We start from the raw sequence: 16,375 nt of genomic DNA, 5'->3' as shown, positions 1-16,375 counted from the left end.
GTGCCTGGGAGAAACTTCAGATGTAAGATGGGAGTAAGGTAGGGCGATCCCTTATCCCCTCTTTTATTTGTTTTGGGGGCAGAGCTACTGCAATATATTGTTAATGATCTCAAAGATAAAGGACTATTGAAGCTACCTATTCATGTTCATCAACAAGTGTTCCCTATTGTTCAGTACATGGATGACACTATTTTGGTTCTTCGGGCAGATCCTTCCCAGTTGGCAGTCCTCAAGAAGGCGTTGCATGATTTTTCTCTATCCACGGGTCTGGCAATTAATTCATAAGTCATCATGCTTCTTATTAATATTTCAGATGATTGTGTGAAGTCTCTGGCTGAGGGGTTTGAGTGCATCGTGGGGTCCCTCCCATTTACATACTTGGGACTACCGATGGGAACAACAAAACCAAAAATGGTGGAGTTTATGCCTTTTGTGGATAGGTTGGAGAGACGTTTAACGACTAGTTCATCCTTTTTGGCTTATGGAGGAAGGCTGCACCTAATTGCTTCTTGCTTGTCATCAACGCCTATTTTCTTTCTCTGCTCGCTGGATATTCTAGAAGGGATTTTGAAGAAAGTTAATAGGATTATTAGGCAATGGTTATGGAGAAAAAGGGATGAGGAGTCTCCTGGTCATTTTTTGGCAGCATTATTAGGCAATTTTGGATTTCAGGAAACAGAATGAGGGGCTCTTGATGAAGCATATGCATAAATTTTATAACAAACATGATACTCCATGGGTGCAACTTGTCTGACAATATTATACTCATGAAGTTCCTCATGCCTCTAAATTATGTGGCTCTTTCTGGTGGAAGGATTTTACGAAATTAGTTGACAAATATATTCCTCTTTGCAAAGTCACAATTGGTGATGGAGACAATGCCTTTTTTGGTCAGATATGTGGCATGATAGGACTATGCTCCAAAGGTTTCCAACATTACATTCTTTCACTCTGGATGGTAAGCTTTGAGTGAGAGAGTTTCTATTGGCACCAAATAGAGCTGAGTTGTTTGAGCTTCCTTTATCACAAAAAGCATGCATATCACGAGTTGATGGATCTGGAGAGTATGTTGGTTCAGTTTAAGCTGCAAGATGGTGTGGCTGATGTGTGGAATACAGTATGGCCTAGAGGGATGTTTACCTCCCATTTATATTACAAACATTGTTTCAAGTCTTTGCCTGAAGCTGGTATTTTTAAATGGATATGGAAGAGTAAGGTGATTTTGAGGATCAAGGTGTTTGCTTGGTTGTTGGTTAGTGATAGACTTAACACTCGTGATATGCTAAGAAGGAGACATTGGAATGTTGTTGAGGATCCTCATTGTGTTCTTTGCCGGACTCATGTCACAGAAGATTGGATGCACCTGTTCTTTCAATGTAATTTTAGTATCGGGATTTGGACTTATCTACAGATTGAGTGGGAGCCTGGTCCAACTTTTGAAGTAATTGTTTCATCCGCAAGGAAAAAATTCAATAAGCCTTTCTTCTCTGAAGTGGTGATCTTGGCACTTTGGCATATTTGGAAACAGAGAAATGAGGCTATTTTCCGAGGAGTTTTATCCTCTTTTAAGGAATGGAGGGGTCGTTTTATTTTAGAGATCTCTTTGCATAAGCATAGGGTGAAAGAGAAGCATGTTCAGAGCTTGTCAAGATGGATTGACTCTCTCATTTGATTTTCTGTTGTTTTTTGTAAATATGTGTACAATGTTATTTTATTATAATAAAATACTGTGAGGCTCAAGCCTTACAGTTCTTGCTCAAAATATACTAGACATGGGCAAAAGCATGTTAACGTAGAATACTATATTGTTGGCTTGACGGAGTCGTACGATCCAGGGTAAGATCTCATAACCAAATCATGGACGATGATGAAGCGAGTCTATTCACCTCGTATATGAGACTATGTCGGCCTTTCCATCCACCCCAACATAGATTTCCAATGCCTGCAAGTTACACCACACACATTCATAAACACCAGTTGGCTGCTACTGTTCCTAAAATAAGGGAAATCCAAAAAAATAACAGGTCAGTAAATATAGGTAGCTTGACCTAAACCATTCAAAATTGTGAAAGTTGGACAACAAATGGAAGTAAACTAATTGTAACATCAAAGCAATTAGCGGCCCTGGTTTATCGACATTTTTTTCCAAAATTGCTCCGTCGAATGACTGGAACGAGAGATGTGCACATGACGGCAGAGTGAAAATACAAAGAACGGGCAGGATGCTACTGCATTTGGATGGCCATGGGGCTCTTGTTAGACAATGAACCTAGGTGTCAGAATAAATTGTCAGATACAAAGCACGTAAACCATGGAACTAGATGTTGGGGCAAAGGCCGGAGCAGACTACCCAATGTTAGTAACATGCACTCCAGGGAAGAAATTCATTGATATGAGCAACGGTCGAGGGAGACATGCGACCATGAAGTTTGGAAGGGCAGGATGGGAGAGCTCGAAGAAGTGGGCTAGCGGAACCCTACTATCCTACTAAAGTGAGGAAAACATATAGTCTGGATAACGCCGTGGTTGAAGGTACCCACCCCATTTATATAAACACCATGTTGAAGACCTAAATTTAACTTCCAACATAACTAATCTTCTAAGCTAAATATGGAAACCCCGGTATCCATCACAGAACGTGTATCAGACGATGAAAAAAATCCATCCCTAAGAAATGTAAGGTCGTAGCAATATGGTAAGCACAAACCTAGGTTCCTAAATATGTAATAAAAAAACCTAAAGAATGTTAAACTTTTAGATTTATATTCTAAAATTCAGATTGGTCAAAAATTATACGCATAAAGTAGCCTCGAACCAAGTAAAGTAAAATTTTACAAATAGAGGAGCCAAACTGCAGCCTAGAGAGCATGTGTTCCCTCATAGAATAGTAGAGGGATTAAAGTAATATTTGCAGATGAATAAAAATTCAAGAATAGTACACATTCTTAAATTCAAATATATCAAATTCGAGTATCATTTCGTGGAAAATCAAACTTTATGTGTCCTAGGAAAGGAAACAAATTTAGCATGTGACTAAGTTGTTATTTTCGATGCTTTTACTCCGGAACATGTATTGTGTTATTATGTAGTCAATGGTAGTTGACATCCATACAAAAAACATAGAAATATTGCTAACCACATAAATCACACCATATATAAATTTACATTTCATTTAAAATTTACCATCGGATAAAGTTGTTCTCAACAATTGAGCCGAATCAGCTCAAACGGCAACAATAAATAATGATGATGATGATGATGATGATAGTAATAAAACAACAAGGAAATCATGAAACATTTGAAAATGAAGTTAGAGAATGTTCATCGCTTCCCCGTGATAATTGCAAACTAAATTACAAAGATGAGATTTCCAAGTTCACCTTGCGGCCTTCAACACCTAGGTACAGTTCTCTTCCACTTATAGTGTCTCTGTTGGGCAAACATGCTCTTGTGTTTACACACCTCCAGCCACAGTCGTTATGTAATACTCTGATGCCATGATTATGTACAACTTAGTCCTCACCGCGACATCAACAGGCAAACACCACAATAAACCAATCACCAATCACATAAAATCAGATCTCATTACAAATAAAACTACCATGAAACATGGGAGTCGAGTGGATTGTTTCCTATGCACGGGCGAGCCATAGGCGTGCGTGATTGGCACATGCCTGGAGTGCGTCACGATGAGAGATGCCCACAAGAGAAGCAGGGAGAGCCGTGGCACGGGCGCCGGGGAAGACACTATGTCAACGTCGTTTTCGAAGTAGGTCCACAATATAGTCCAATGTGTAGCACTCTGTTGCCATGATCATGTCCAACTTGCTCCTCACCACAACATCTACAAATAAAATCCACTATCAATCAATCACTGATCACATAAAATCATATCAGACTAGAAACCTGCATCAACACTACAATGTAACGTCAGAGTCAGGGTGGATCGCTTCCTCCGCATGGGCGAGCCATAAGAGTGCATGATTGGCACATGCCTGGAGTGTGTCACTATGATAGACACCCGTGAGAGAAGTAGGGAGAGTCGTGGCAAGGCCCCCTTTGAAAGACACTATGTCAAGATCGTTTTCCACAAACAGGTCCACAATATCATCCATTGTGTAGTACTTTGTTGCCATGATCATGTCCAACTTACTCCTCACCACAACATCTTCAAATAAAATCCACTATCAATCAATCACCAATCACAAAAAATCATATCAGACTAGAAACCTGCATCAACACTACCATGAAATGTGGGAGCCAGGGTAGATCGATTTTACGCACGGGAGAGCCATAAGCGTGTATATATGATTGGAACATGCCTGGAGTGTCTCACGATGAGAGACACCCACGATAGAAGCAGGGAGAGCCTTGGCAAGGGCCATCAAGGAAGAATCTATGTCAAGGAAGACACCATGAGTAGGTCCACATTATCATCCCCGATGTTTCTCGTAGGAGATGCAATTGCTCTGCTCATGTATGAGTGGAGCTCAAATAACAACATGAAGAAAAAATACCGAGGAAGATCGATGGAGCTCAGAGACGCGAATAAAGACGATTAGTTGGATGTTCTCACCGGCCTCGAGGAAACTATTTTGGCATGTGATAATTTCATTGATAGCGTGATTATCGCTGACAGTGGAAGGCAAAAGGTCCTTTAATCTACAGTAAATAATGTAATCCGGAGAATCTTCATACAATAAAAATCAAGTAAATAATTTTTGTTTCATGTTGTGTGATTAGTTACAAAAAGATGATTAACTGCAAATTAAATATGTGATTTTTTGGGTCTGTGCGGTATTTTTTATTTCTTACCATTTTTCATGGTGAAACCTATGTGCCATTGGATATATATGGTTAGAATGGTTTTAGTGATGAGTGTTGAGCATTGAGTTGTGATGTACACGGTGATAATGCATCATCATATCTTATTGTATGGTGAAACTCTCCATGTATTTAACACTACGCATATCAGTTTACATCTTTTTTTTTTAAAAAACATAGTGTTAAATGCATGGAGAGTAAGAAATTAGGACACATCCTTCAAAATATAGTGTGCTAACTGCAAAGAATTGATATGTGTACAAATGTAACTCACATATACTCGCTCAAGTGTTAATAACACATACATAATTCTGCCACAAAATCGTGACACATAATAATTAGGTGCAACATCCATATATATTCCAATTCAATGGACCATATGGTTTATAATCCCGGCAAAACTCCTTCTAGCAGTATTGCACTCTTTGGAAGTATTAAATTTTTCAAAGTGGGGCATAGTGGAAGTAAACCAAATAGTAACAACAAAGCAATTAGAAGCTACTGTTTATCCACAATTTTTCCTAACTTGCTTCGTCGAACGAATCAAACAAGGCATGTTCATAGGACGAGAGAGCAAGAATACAGAGTGCGGGCATGATGATGTTGCATCTGGATGGCCATGGAGCTCTTGATAGATGGTGATCTAGGTGTCAGAACAAACGGTTTCATACGAAGCACGTACAACAGCAACCTGGGTGTCGGGTCAAAAGCCGGAGTAGACCACCCGACTTCCGTAACTTGTGTGCCATGGACTACAGCTAACAATACGAGCAGTGGTCGAGGGCATACATGCGCCCATAGAGTTGGGAAGGGCGGGATGAGAGAGCTTAAAGAAGTGGGCCAACGGAACACTCCTGAACTACAGCCTGGCTAACACCGTGATTGAAGGTACCCACCCCAGTAAGATAATGACCGATGGAGACACAAACTAAACCTCGAACGTCACTAATCCTCTAATATAAAACTACAAACCAGTACCACAATATCCATAGCCGAACGTATTGGACGATGAACAGATTCCATCCCTAAGAAATGTAAGCTCACAACAATATGGTAAGTACAAACCTAGGTTCCTAAATATGTATTAGCACAAAGCTAAAGAATGTTAAACATTTATACTATATTCTAAAATTCAACTTGATCAAAAATTATATGCATAAAGTAGACTGGAAACATGTGAAGTAAGTATGTACAAATATAGGAGCCAAACTGTAGCCTAGAGTGCATGTGTTCCCTCATAGAATAGCAGAGGGATCAAAATGAGTAAAATTCAAGAATAGTAAACATGCTTAAGTTCAAATAGATCAAATTCCAATATCATTTCATGGAAAATCAAACATTTTGTGTCCTAGGAAAAAGAAAACAAATTTAGCATGTCAATAAATTGTTATTTTCGGTGCTTTTACTCCAGAGCAGGCTCTGTTGGACAAGGCGACGCCTAGGCACCGCTTAAGCACGCTTAGGCCCTAGGCGATGGACAAACGCCTCGCCTAGGGCATAAGCGGAAGTCTAGGCAGTCTAACCAAGAAATTATCTTCCACAATAATAAATCATGTCATACTTCACGATCGAGCTAGATGAGCAATATTATAAAGGTAGTTATTACAAATTTACACATCCACATGCTATAAATTAATGCTTATTCACATATAATAACAAATGTACATACTTGATGGTATAAACTATGCCCGCCTAGGCTGCGCCTAGGCTGCTTAAGCATCGCCTAGGCACTAGGCGAATGCCAACCGCTTCGCTTACGCCTAGAGCTTTTTCCAACCTTGAGCAGGTATTGTGTTTTATTTAGTAAATGGTAGTTGACATCCATACAAACAACATAGAAATATTTCTAACCATAGATAAATTGACATTTCATTTAATTTTTACCTTGGATAAAGTTATTCTCAGCAAATTAATGATTCCAATTAGCTCAAACAACAGACAATGCTGATGATGATAGTAGAGTTCAACGAGGCAATCATGAGACATAACAAAATGAAGTTACATAATGATGATCGCTTCCGCGTGCTAAATGCAAACTAAATTACAAAGATGAGATTTCCAAATTCACCCTGCAGCCTACAACAACTAGGTTCTCTTTCACTGAAAGTGCCTCTGTTGGGCAAACATGCTCTCCTGTGTTTCCACACCTCCAGTCCCAACCGTTGTGCAATACTCAGCTGCCATGAGTATGTACAAGGTAGTCCTCACCGCAACATCCACAGACAAAAACCACAATAAATCATCGCCAATCACATAAAATCGGATCTGATACAAACCTATATCAAAACTACCATGTAATATGGGAGTCAGGGTGGATTTTCTCCTCAACACAGGCGAGCTATAAGCGAGCATGATTTGGCACAAGCCTGGAGTGCGTCACGATGAGAGACGCCCACTAGAGAATGAGGGAGAGTCGTGGCAAGGGCCGCCTTGGAAGACACTATGTGAACGTAGTTTTCCACGAGTAGGTCCACAATATCATCCATTGTGTAGTACTCTATTACCATGATCATGTCCAACTTACTCCTCACCACAACATCTACAAATAAGATGCACTATAAATCAGTTAGCAACTACATAAAATTAGATCAGATTACAAACATATATCAACACTACCATATAATGTATGAGTCAGGGTGGATCGACTCCTCCACACGGGCGAGCCATAGGCGTGCATGCTTGGCACATGCCTAGAGTGCATCACAATGAGAGACGCCGACGATAGAAGCAGGGAGAGCCGTGGCAAGGGCCGTCAGGGAATACACTATGTCAAGGTCGTTCTCCACGAGTAGGTCCACATTATCATCCCCGATGTTTGTTATAGGAGATGCAATTGTTGCGCTCATGCATGGGTGGAGCTCAATTAACAACATGAAGGAAAATGACCGAGGATGATCGATGGAGCTTAGATGACGCGAATCAAGATGATTGGTTGGGCGTTCTCATCAACCTCGAGGAAAGTATTTTGGCAAGAGATAATTTAATTGATGGTGTGGTTATCGTTGCTAGTGGAAGGGGAAGGTCCATTAGTCTACAGTAAATAATGTAGGATGGAGAATCCTTATACAATAAAAATCTAGTAAATATTTTTTGTTTCATGCCGTATGATTAGTTACAAAAGGATAATTAACTCCACATAAATATGTGAATTTTTTAGTCAGTGCGGTGCTTTTTAGTTCTTACCATTTTTTGTTGTGAAACTTATGTGACATTGGATATATATGGTTAGGATGCTTTTAGTGACGTGTGTTGAGCTTTGAGTTGTGATGAACCACCAAAACTAACTCATGTTTAATATAAAATATTATTTATTTTACACGGAGATAATGCATCATCATATATCTTCTTTTCTCGTAAAACTCTCCATGTATTTAACACTATGCATCTCGGTCCACATCTTCTTTTGTTACAAAACATTGTATAAAATCAATGATGAGTAAGACATTTACCACATCCTTCAAAACATAGTGTGCTAAGTATTGATATGTGTACAAATGTAACTCACATAGACTCGCTCGAGTGTTAATAACATATATATAATTCTACCACAAAATTGGGACACATAATAATTAGGTACAACCGTTCATGTATATTCCAATTCATGTGGACCATAGTCTTTATAATCCCGGATGAAACTCCTAGCAGTATTGAAGTTTGCAATTTGTCAAACATGTTGATTGCATTTCCCAACACCACAAAATAAGGATCAAATACAATATACATGGGAAAAAGCATATTGACGTTGCATATTGTGTTGTTGGCTTGATGAATTCGTAGAAGCCGGGGTTAGATCTCATAACCAAATCGTGGACGATGATCATCCGTACGCTTGTAGCGAGTCTCTTCACCTCATGGATGAGACTCCGTCAGCCTCGCTATCCACCCCAACATAGATTTTCAATGCCTGCAGGTTGCACCACACACATCCAGAAAGGCATTTGGCTGCCACTTTTCCTAAAATAAGGGAAATCCAAAATTAAAAAGCCAGTCATTAAATTTAGGTAGCTTGAGCTAGCCTGCTAAAAATTGTAAAAGTTGGACACAATGAAAGTAAACCAATTGTAATATCGAAGGAATTAGCAGCTTTGGTTTATCCACAACTTTTCATAAATTTCCTCGTCGAATGACTCAAACGAGGCATGTGCACATGACGCCAGAGCGAAAATAGAAATCACGAGCAGGATGCTACTGCATATGGATGGCCATGGAGCATTTGTTAGACGGTGAACATAGGTGTAAGAATAAATGGTCAGCTACGAAGCACGTACACCATCGACCTGGATGTCAGGGAAAAGGCTGGATCAGACCACCCGACGTTAGTAACTTGCACTTCAAGGAAGAAATCCATTGATATGAGCAACGGTCAAGGGTAAACATGCAACAATGGAGTTCAGAAGGGTAGGATGGAAGAGCTCGAAGAAATTGGCCAGCGGAACCGTACTATCCTACTAAAGTGAGGAAAATTTATAGCCTTGCTAACGCAGTGGTTGAAGGTGCCCACCCTAGTTAGATAAACACCGTGTTGAAGACCTAAATTTAACCTCCAACATAACTGATCATCTAAGCTAAAACTGGAAACCACAATATCCATCACATAACGTTCACACGATGAATGGATTTCATCTCTAAGAAATGTAAGGTCGCAACAATATGGTTAGCACAAACCTAGGTTCCTAAATATGTATTTGCACAAAACTAAAGAATGTTGAAATTTTATATTTATATTCTTAAATTCATATTGGTCAAAATTATAAGCATAAAGTAGGCTAGAAACATGTGAAGTAGAAAACTACAAATAGAGGAGGCAAACTAGACCCTAGAGAGAATGTGTTCCCTCATAGAATAGTACAGGGATCAAAATAATATTTGCAGCTTACTAAAACTCAAGAATAGTACACATGCTTAAGTTCAAATAGATCAAGTTCGAGTATCATTTTGTGGAAATCAAACATTATGTGTCCTAGGAAAAAGGATTCAAATTTAGCATGTGAATAAGCTGTTATTTTTGGTGCTTTTATTTCGGGACATGTATTGTGTAATTATGTAGTCAATGGTAGATTTGACATCCATACAAAAAAATAGAAATACTTTTAACCTCATAAATCACACCATGGATAAATTGATATTTCATTTAATTTTTACCCTCAGGTAAAGTTGTTCTCAGCAATTGAGCCGAATCAGCTCAAACAACAACAGCAGATGATGATGATATTACAGCAAGGAAATCATGAAAAACATATCAAAATGAAGTTAAAAAATGGTAGTTGACATCCATACAAAAAACATAGAAAATACTTCTAACCTCATAAATCACACCATGATGATATTTCATTTTATTTTTCCCTCGTATAAAGTTGTTCTCAACAATTGAGCCGAAACAACTCAAATAACATCAACAGATGATGATGATGATGATGTTGGTAATAGTACAACGAGGCAATCATAAAACATATCAAAATGTAGTTAGAAAATGATGATCGCTTCCCGTGCTAAATGCAAACTCAATTACGAAGATGAGAATTCCAAATTCACCTTGCGGCCTTCAACAACACTAGGTTCTCTTCCACTGATAGTGCCTCTGTTGGGAAATCATGCTCTTGTGTTTACACAGCTCTAGCCACAGGCATTGTGTAATACTCTGATACAATGATTATGTATAACTTAGTCCTCACTGTAGCATATACAGACAAAAACCATAATAAATCAATCAACATTCACATAAAATCATATTTGATTAAAAACCTATATCAAAACTACCATGGAACATGGGAGTCGGGATGGATTGGCTCCTCGGCATGGGCGAGCCATAAGCGTGCATGATTGGCACATGCCTGGAGTGTGTCACGATGACAGACACATGCGAGAGAAGCAGGGAGAGGCGGAGAGCCAGGTCACGGTCCGCTTGGGAAGACACTATGTGAAGGTCGTTTTCCACGAGCGGGTCCACAATATCATCCATTGTATAGTACTATGTTGCCATGATCATGTCGAACATACTCGTCACCACATCATCTACAAATAAAATCCACTATCAATCAATCACCAATCACATAAAATCATATCAGATTACAAACTTGTATCAGCACTACCATGTAACGTGGGAGTTAGGGTGGATCGACTCCTCCGCACGGGAGTGTCATAAGCGTGCATGATTGGCACATGCATGGATTGTGTCACGATGATAGACACCCATGAGAGAAGTAGGGAGATCCGTGGCAAGGGCCGCCTCCGCCTGGGAAGACACAATGTCAAGGTTTCCATGAGCAGGTCCACAATATCCTCCATTGTGTAATACTTTGTTGCCATGATCATGTCCAAATTAGTCACCACGACATCTTCAAATAAAATACACTATGAATAAATCACCAATCACATAAAATCATATCAGACTGCAAACCTGTATTAACATTACCATCTATCATGGGTGTTAGGGTGGATCAACTCCTACGCACGGGCGAGCCATAGGCGTGCATGGTTGGTACATGCCTAGTGTGTCACGATGGGAGACGCCCACAATAGAAGAAGGGAGAGCTGTGGCTAGGGCTGTCACGGAAGACAGTATGTCCAGGTCATTCTCCACGAGTAGCTCCACATTATCATGCCCGATGTTTGTCATAGGATATGCAATTGATCCGCTCATGCATGAGTGGAGCTCAAATAACAACATGAAGAAAATTGACCGAGGATGATCGATGGAGCTTAGACGACGCGAATCAAGACGATTGGTTGGATGTTCTCACCAGCCTCGAGGAAACTATTTTAGCAAGAGAGAATTTCATTGATAGCGTGATTATCGTTGTAAGTGGAAGGGAGAAGGTCCTTTAATCTACATTATATAATGTTGGATGGAGAATCTTCATAGAATAAAATCTAGTAAATATTTTTTTTCATGTCGTGTGATAAGTTACAAAAGGATATTTAACTTCACATTATATATGTGATTTTTTTTGTCTCAGTGTGGTGTTTTTTTAGTTCTTACCATTTTCATTGTCAAACTTTTGTGACATTGGATATATATGGTTAGGATGCTTTTAATGACGAGTGTTGAGTGTCGAGTTGTGATGTACCACCGAAACCAATTCATGTTTAACATAAAATATTATGTATTTTACACTATGATAATGCATCATCATATATCTTTTTTCTCGTAAAACTCTCCATGTATTTAACATTATGCATATCATGTCACATCTTCTTTTGTTACAAAGCATAGTGTTAAATGCATGATGAGTAAGAAATTTGGACACATCCTTCAAAACATAGTGTGCTAATTATTGATATGTGTACAAATGTAACTCGCATAGACTCGCTCGAGTGTTAATAACATATATATAATTCTGCCCTATATTCCAATTCAATCGACCATTGTGTTCATAATCCTGGACAAAACTCTTAGCAGCATTGTTCTCTTGGAAGTTTGCAATTTGTCAAATGTGCTGATTGCATTGCCCAACACCACAAAATAAGGATCAAATATACTAGACATGGGCAAAAGCGTGTTGACGTTGCATATTGTGTTATTGGCTTGACGGAGTTGTACGAGTCGGGGTAGATCTCATAACCAAACCGTGGATGATGATGATTTGTACGCTTGTAGCGAGTCTCTTCACCTCGTGGCTGAGACTATGTCGGTCTGCCATCCACCCCAACATAGATTTCCATTGCCTGCAAGTTACACCACACATATCCAGAAAGGACATATGGCTGCCACTTTTTCCTAAAATAAGGTAAAGCCAAAATTAAATAGCCGGTCATTAAATCTAGGTATCTTGAGCTAACCTGCTAAAAATAGTCAAAGTTGGACACAATAGAAGTAAACCAATTGTAACATCAAAGCAATTAGAAGCTCCGGTTTATCCACAACTTTTCCTTAATTGCCTCGTCGAACGACTAGAATGAGGCATGTGCACATGACGCCAGAGCGAAAATACAAAGCACGAGCAGGATGCTACTACATTTGGATGGCCATGGAGCTTTTGTTAGACGGTGAATCTAGGTCTCAGAATAAATGGTAAGATACAAAGCCTGTACACCATCGACCTGGATGTCAGGGAAAAGGCCAGAGCGGACCACCCGACATTAGTAACTTGCGCTTCCAGGAGGAAATCCATTGATATGGGCAACGGTCAAGGGTAGTCATGCGACCATGGAGTGGGAGCTCGAAGAAGTGGGCCAGCGGAACCGTACTATCCTACTAAAGTGAGGATAATATGTAGCCTCGCTAACCCAGTGGTTGAAGGTGCCCACCCTAGTTAGATAAACATCGTGTTGAAGACCTAAACTGAACCCCCAACATAACTAATCCTCTAAGCTAAAACTAGAAACCACAATATCCATCACATAACGTATCAGATGATGAATGCATTCCATCTCTAAGAAATGTAAGGTCGCACAACAAAATGGTAAGTACAAACCTAAGTTTCTAAATATGTATTGGCACAAAACTAAAGAATGTTAAACTTTTAGATTTATATTCTAAAATTCAAATTGGTCAAAAATTATACCCATAAAGTAAGCTGGAAACATGTGAAGTAAAAAAATACAAATAGAGGAGGCAAAGTGAACCCTAGAGAACATGTGTTCCCTCATAGAATAGTAGAGGGATCAAAATAATATTTGCAGCTAACTAAAATTCAAGAATAGTGCACATGCTTAATCTCAAATAGATCAAATTCGAGTATCTTTTTGTGGAAAATCAAGCATTATGTGTCCTAGGAGAAAGGAAACAGATTTAGCATGTGAATAAGTTGTTATTTTTGGTGCTTTTACTCCGGGACATGTATTGTGTAATTATGTAGTTGATACGTCCCAAACGTATCTATAATTTCTTATGTTTCATGCTACTTTTATGATGATACTCACATGTTTTATACACATTATATGTCACTATTATGCATTTTCCGGCACTAACCTATTGACGAGATGCCGAAGAGTCAGTTGCTGTTTTCTGCTGTTTTTTGGTTCAGAAATCCTAGTAAGGAAATATTCTCGGAATTGAACGAAATCAACGCCCAGGGGCCTATTTTTCCACGAAGCTTCCAGAAGATCGGAGGACTTACGAAGTGGGGCCACGAGGTGGCCAGACACTAGGGCGGCGCGGCCCAGGTGCTGGCCGCGCGGCCCTAGCGTGTGGGCTCCCCGTGGCGCCTCCTGACCTGCCCTTCCGCCTACATATAGTCTTTGTCGCGAAACCCCCAGTACCGAGAGCCACGATATGGAAAACCTTCCAGAGACGCCGCCGCCGCCAATCCCATCTCGGGGGATTCAGGAGATCGCCTCCGGCACCCTGCCGGAGAGGGGAATCATCTCCCGGAGGTCTCTTCATCGCCATGATCGCCTCCGGATCGATGTGTGAGTAGTTCACCCCTGGACTATGGGTCCATAGCAGTAGCTGATGGTCGTCTTCTCCTCATTGTGCTATCATGTTAGATCTTGTGAGCTGCCTATCATGATCAAGATCATCTATTTGTAATCCTTCATGTTGTGTTTGTTGGGATCCGATGAATATTGAATACTATGTCAAGTTGATTATCAATCTATCATATATGTTATTTATGTTCTTGCATGCTCTCCGTTGCTAGTAGAGGCTACGGCCAAGTTGATACTTGTGACTCCAAGAGGGAGTATTTATGCTCGATAGTGGGTTCATGCCTCCATTAAATGCGGGACGATGACGAAAAGTTCTAAGGTTGTGGATGTGTTGTTGCCACTAGGGATAAAACATCGATGCTTTGTCTAAGGATATTTGTGTTGATTACATTACGCACCATACTTAATGCAATTGTCCGTTGTTTACAACTTAATACCGGAGGGGGTTCGGATGATAACACTGAAGGTGGACTTTTTAGGCATAGATGCATGTCTGGATAGTGGTCTATGTACTTTGTCGTAATGCCCCGATTAAATCTCATAGTACTCATCATGATATATGTATGTGCATTGTTATGCCTTCTTTATTTGTCAATTGCCCAATCGTAATTTGTTCACCCAACATCTGCTATCTTATGGGAGAGACACCGCTAGTGAACTGTGGACCCCGGTCCTATTCTTTACATCTGAAATACAAACTGCTGCAATTATTCTTTATTGTTCTTCGCAAACAACTATCATCATCCACACTATACATCTAATCCTTTGTTTACAGCAAGCCGGTGAGATTGACAACCTCGGCTGTTACGTTGGGGCAAAGTTCCGTGATTGTGTTGTGCAGGTTCCACGTTGGCGCCGGAATCCTGGTGTTGCGCCGCACTACACTCCTCCGCCAACAACCTTCAACGTGCTTCTTGGCTCCTCCTGGTTCGATAAACCTTGGTTTCTTTCTGAGGGAAAACTTGCTACTGTGCGCATCACACCTTCCTCTTGGGGTTCCCAACGGACGTGTCAACTACATGCATCAAGCATTTTTCTGGCGCCGTTGCCGGGGAGATCAAGACACGCTGCAAGGGGAGTCTTCACTTCCAATCTCTTTACTTTGTTTTTGTCTTGCTTCATTTTATTTACTGCTTTGTTTGCTGCATTATATCAAAACACAATAAAATTAGTTGCTAGTTTTACTTTATTTACTGTCTTGTTCTCTATATTGAAAACACAAAAAAATTAGTTACTTGCATTTACTTTATTTAGTTTGCTTTATTTACTACTACTAAAATGGGTACTGTTGAGAATACTAAGTTGTGTGACTTCACTAGTGATACGTCTCCGACGTATCGATAATTTCTTATGTTCCATGCCATATTATTGATGATACCTACATGTTTTATGCACACTTTATGTCATATTCGTGCATTTTCTGGAACTAACCTATTAACAAGATGCCGAAGTGCCAGTTCCTGTTTTCTGCTGTTTTTGGTTTCGAAATCCTAGTAACGAAATATTCTCGGAATTGGACGAAACGAAGACCCGGGTTCCTATTTTCACCGGAAGCATCCGGAACACCCGGGAAGGACCGGAGGGGGCACACGGGCCCCCAGACCATAGGCCGGCGCGGCCCAGGCCCTGGCCGCGCCGCCATATGGTGTGGCCACCTTTTCGACCCTCCTGCGCCGCCTCTTCGCCTACTTAAAGCCTCCGTCGCGAAACCCCTGATGCGAAAAACCACGATACGGAAAACCTTACTGAGACGCCGCCGCCGCCGATCCCATCTCGGGGGATTCTGGAGATCTCCTCCGGCACCCTGCCGGAGAGGGGATTCATCTCGCGGAGGACTCTACACCGCCATGGTCGCCTCCGGAGTGATGAGTGAGTAGTTCACCCCTGGACTATGGGTCCATAGCAGTAGCTAGATGGTTGTCTTCTCCTCATTGTGCTTCATTGTTGGATCTTGTGAGCTGCCTAACATGATCAAATCATCTATCTGTAATACTCTATGTTGTGTTTGTCGGGATCCGATGGATAGAGAATACCATGTCATGTTAATTATCAAGTTATTACATATGTGTTGTTTATGATCTTGCATGCTCTCCGTTACTAGTAGAGGCTCGGCCAAGTTTTTGCTTTTAACTCCAAGAGGGAGTATTTATGCTCGATAGTGGGTTCATGCCCGCATTGACAC

The sequence above is a fragment of the Lolium rigidum genome, chromosome 7, assembly GCF_022539505.1.
Source record: "Lolium rigidum isolate FL_2022 chromosome 7, APGP_CSIRO_Lrig_0.1, whole genome shotgun sequence".
NCBI classification, from domain to species: Eukaryota; Viridiplantae; Streptophyta; class Magnoliopsida; order Poales; family Poaceae; genus Lolium; species Lolium rigidum.
This window is presented reverse-complemented; position numbering follows the sequence as displayed.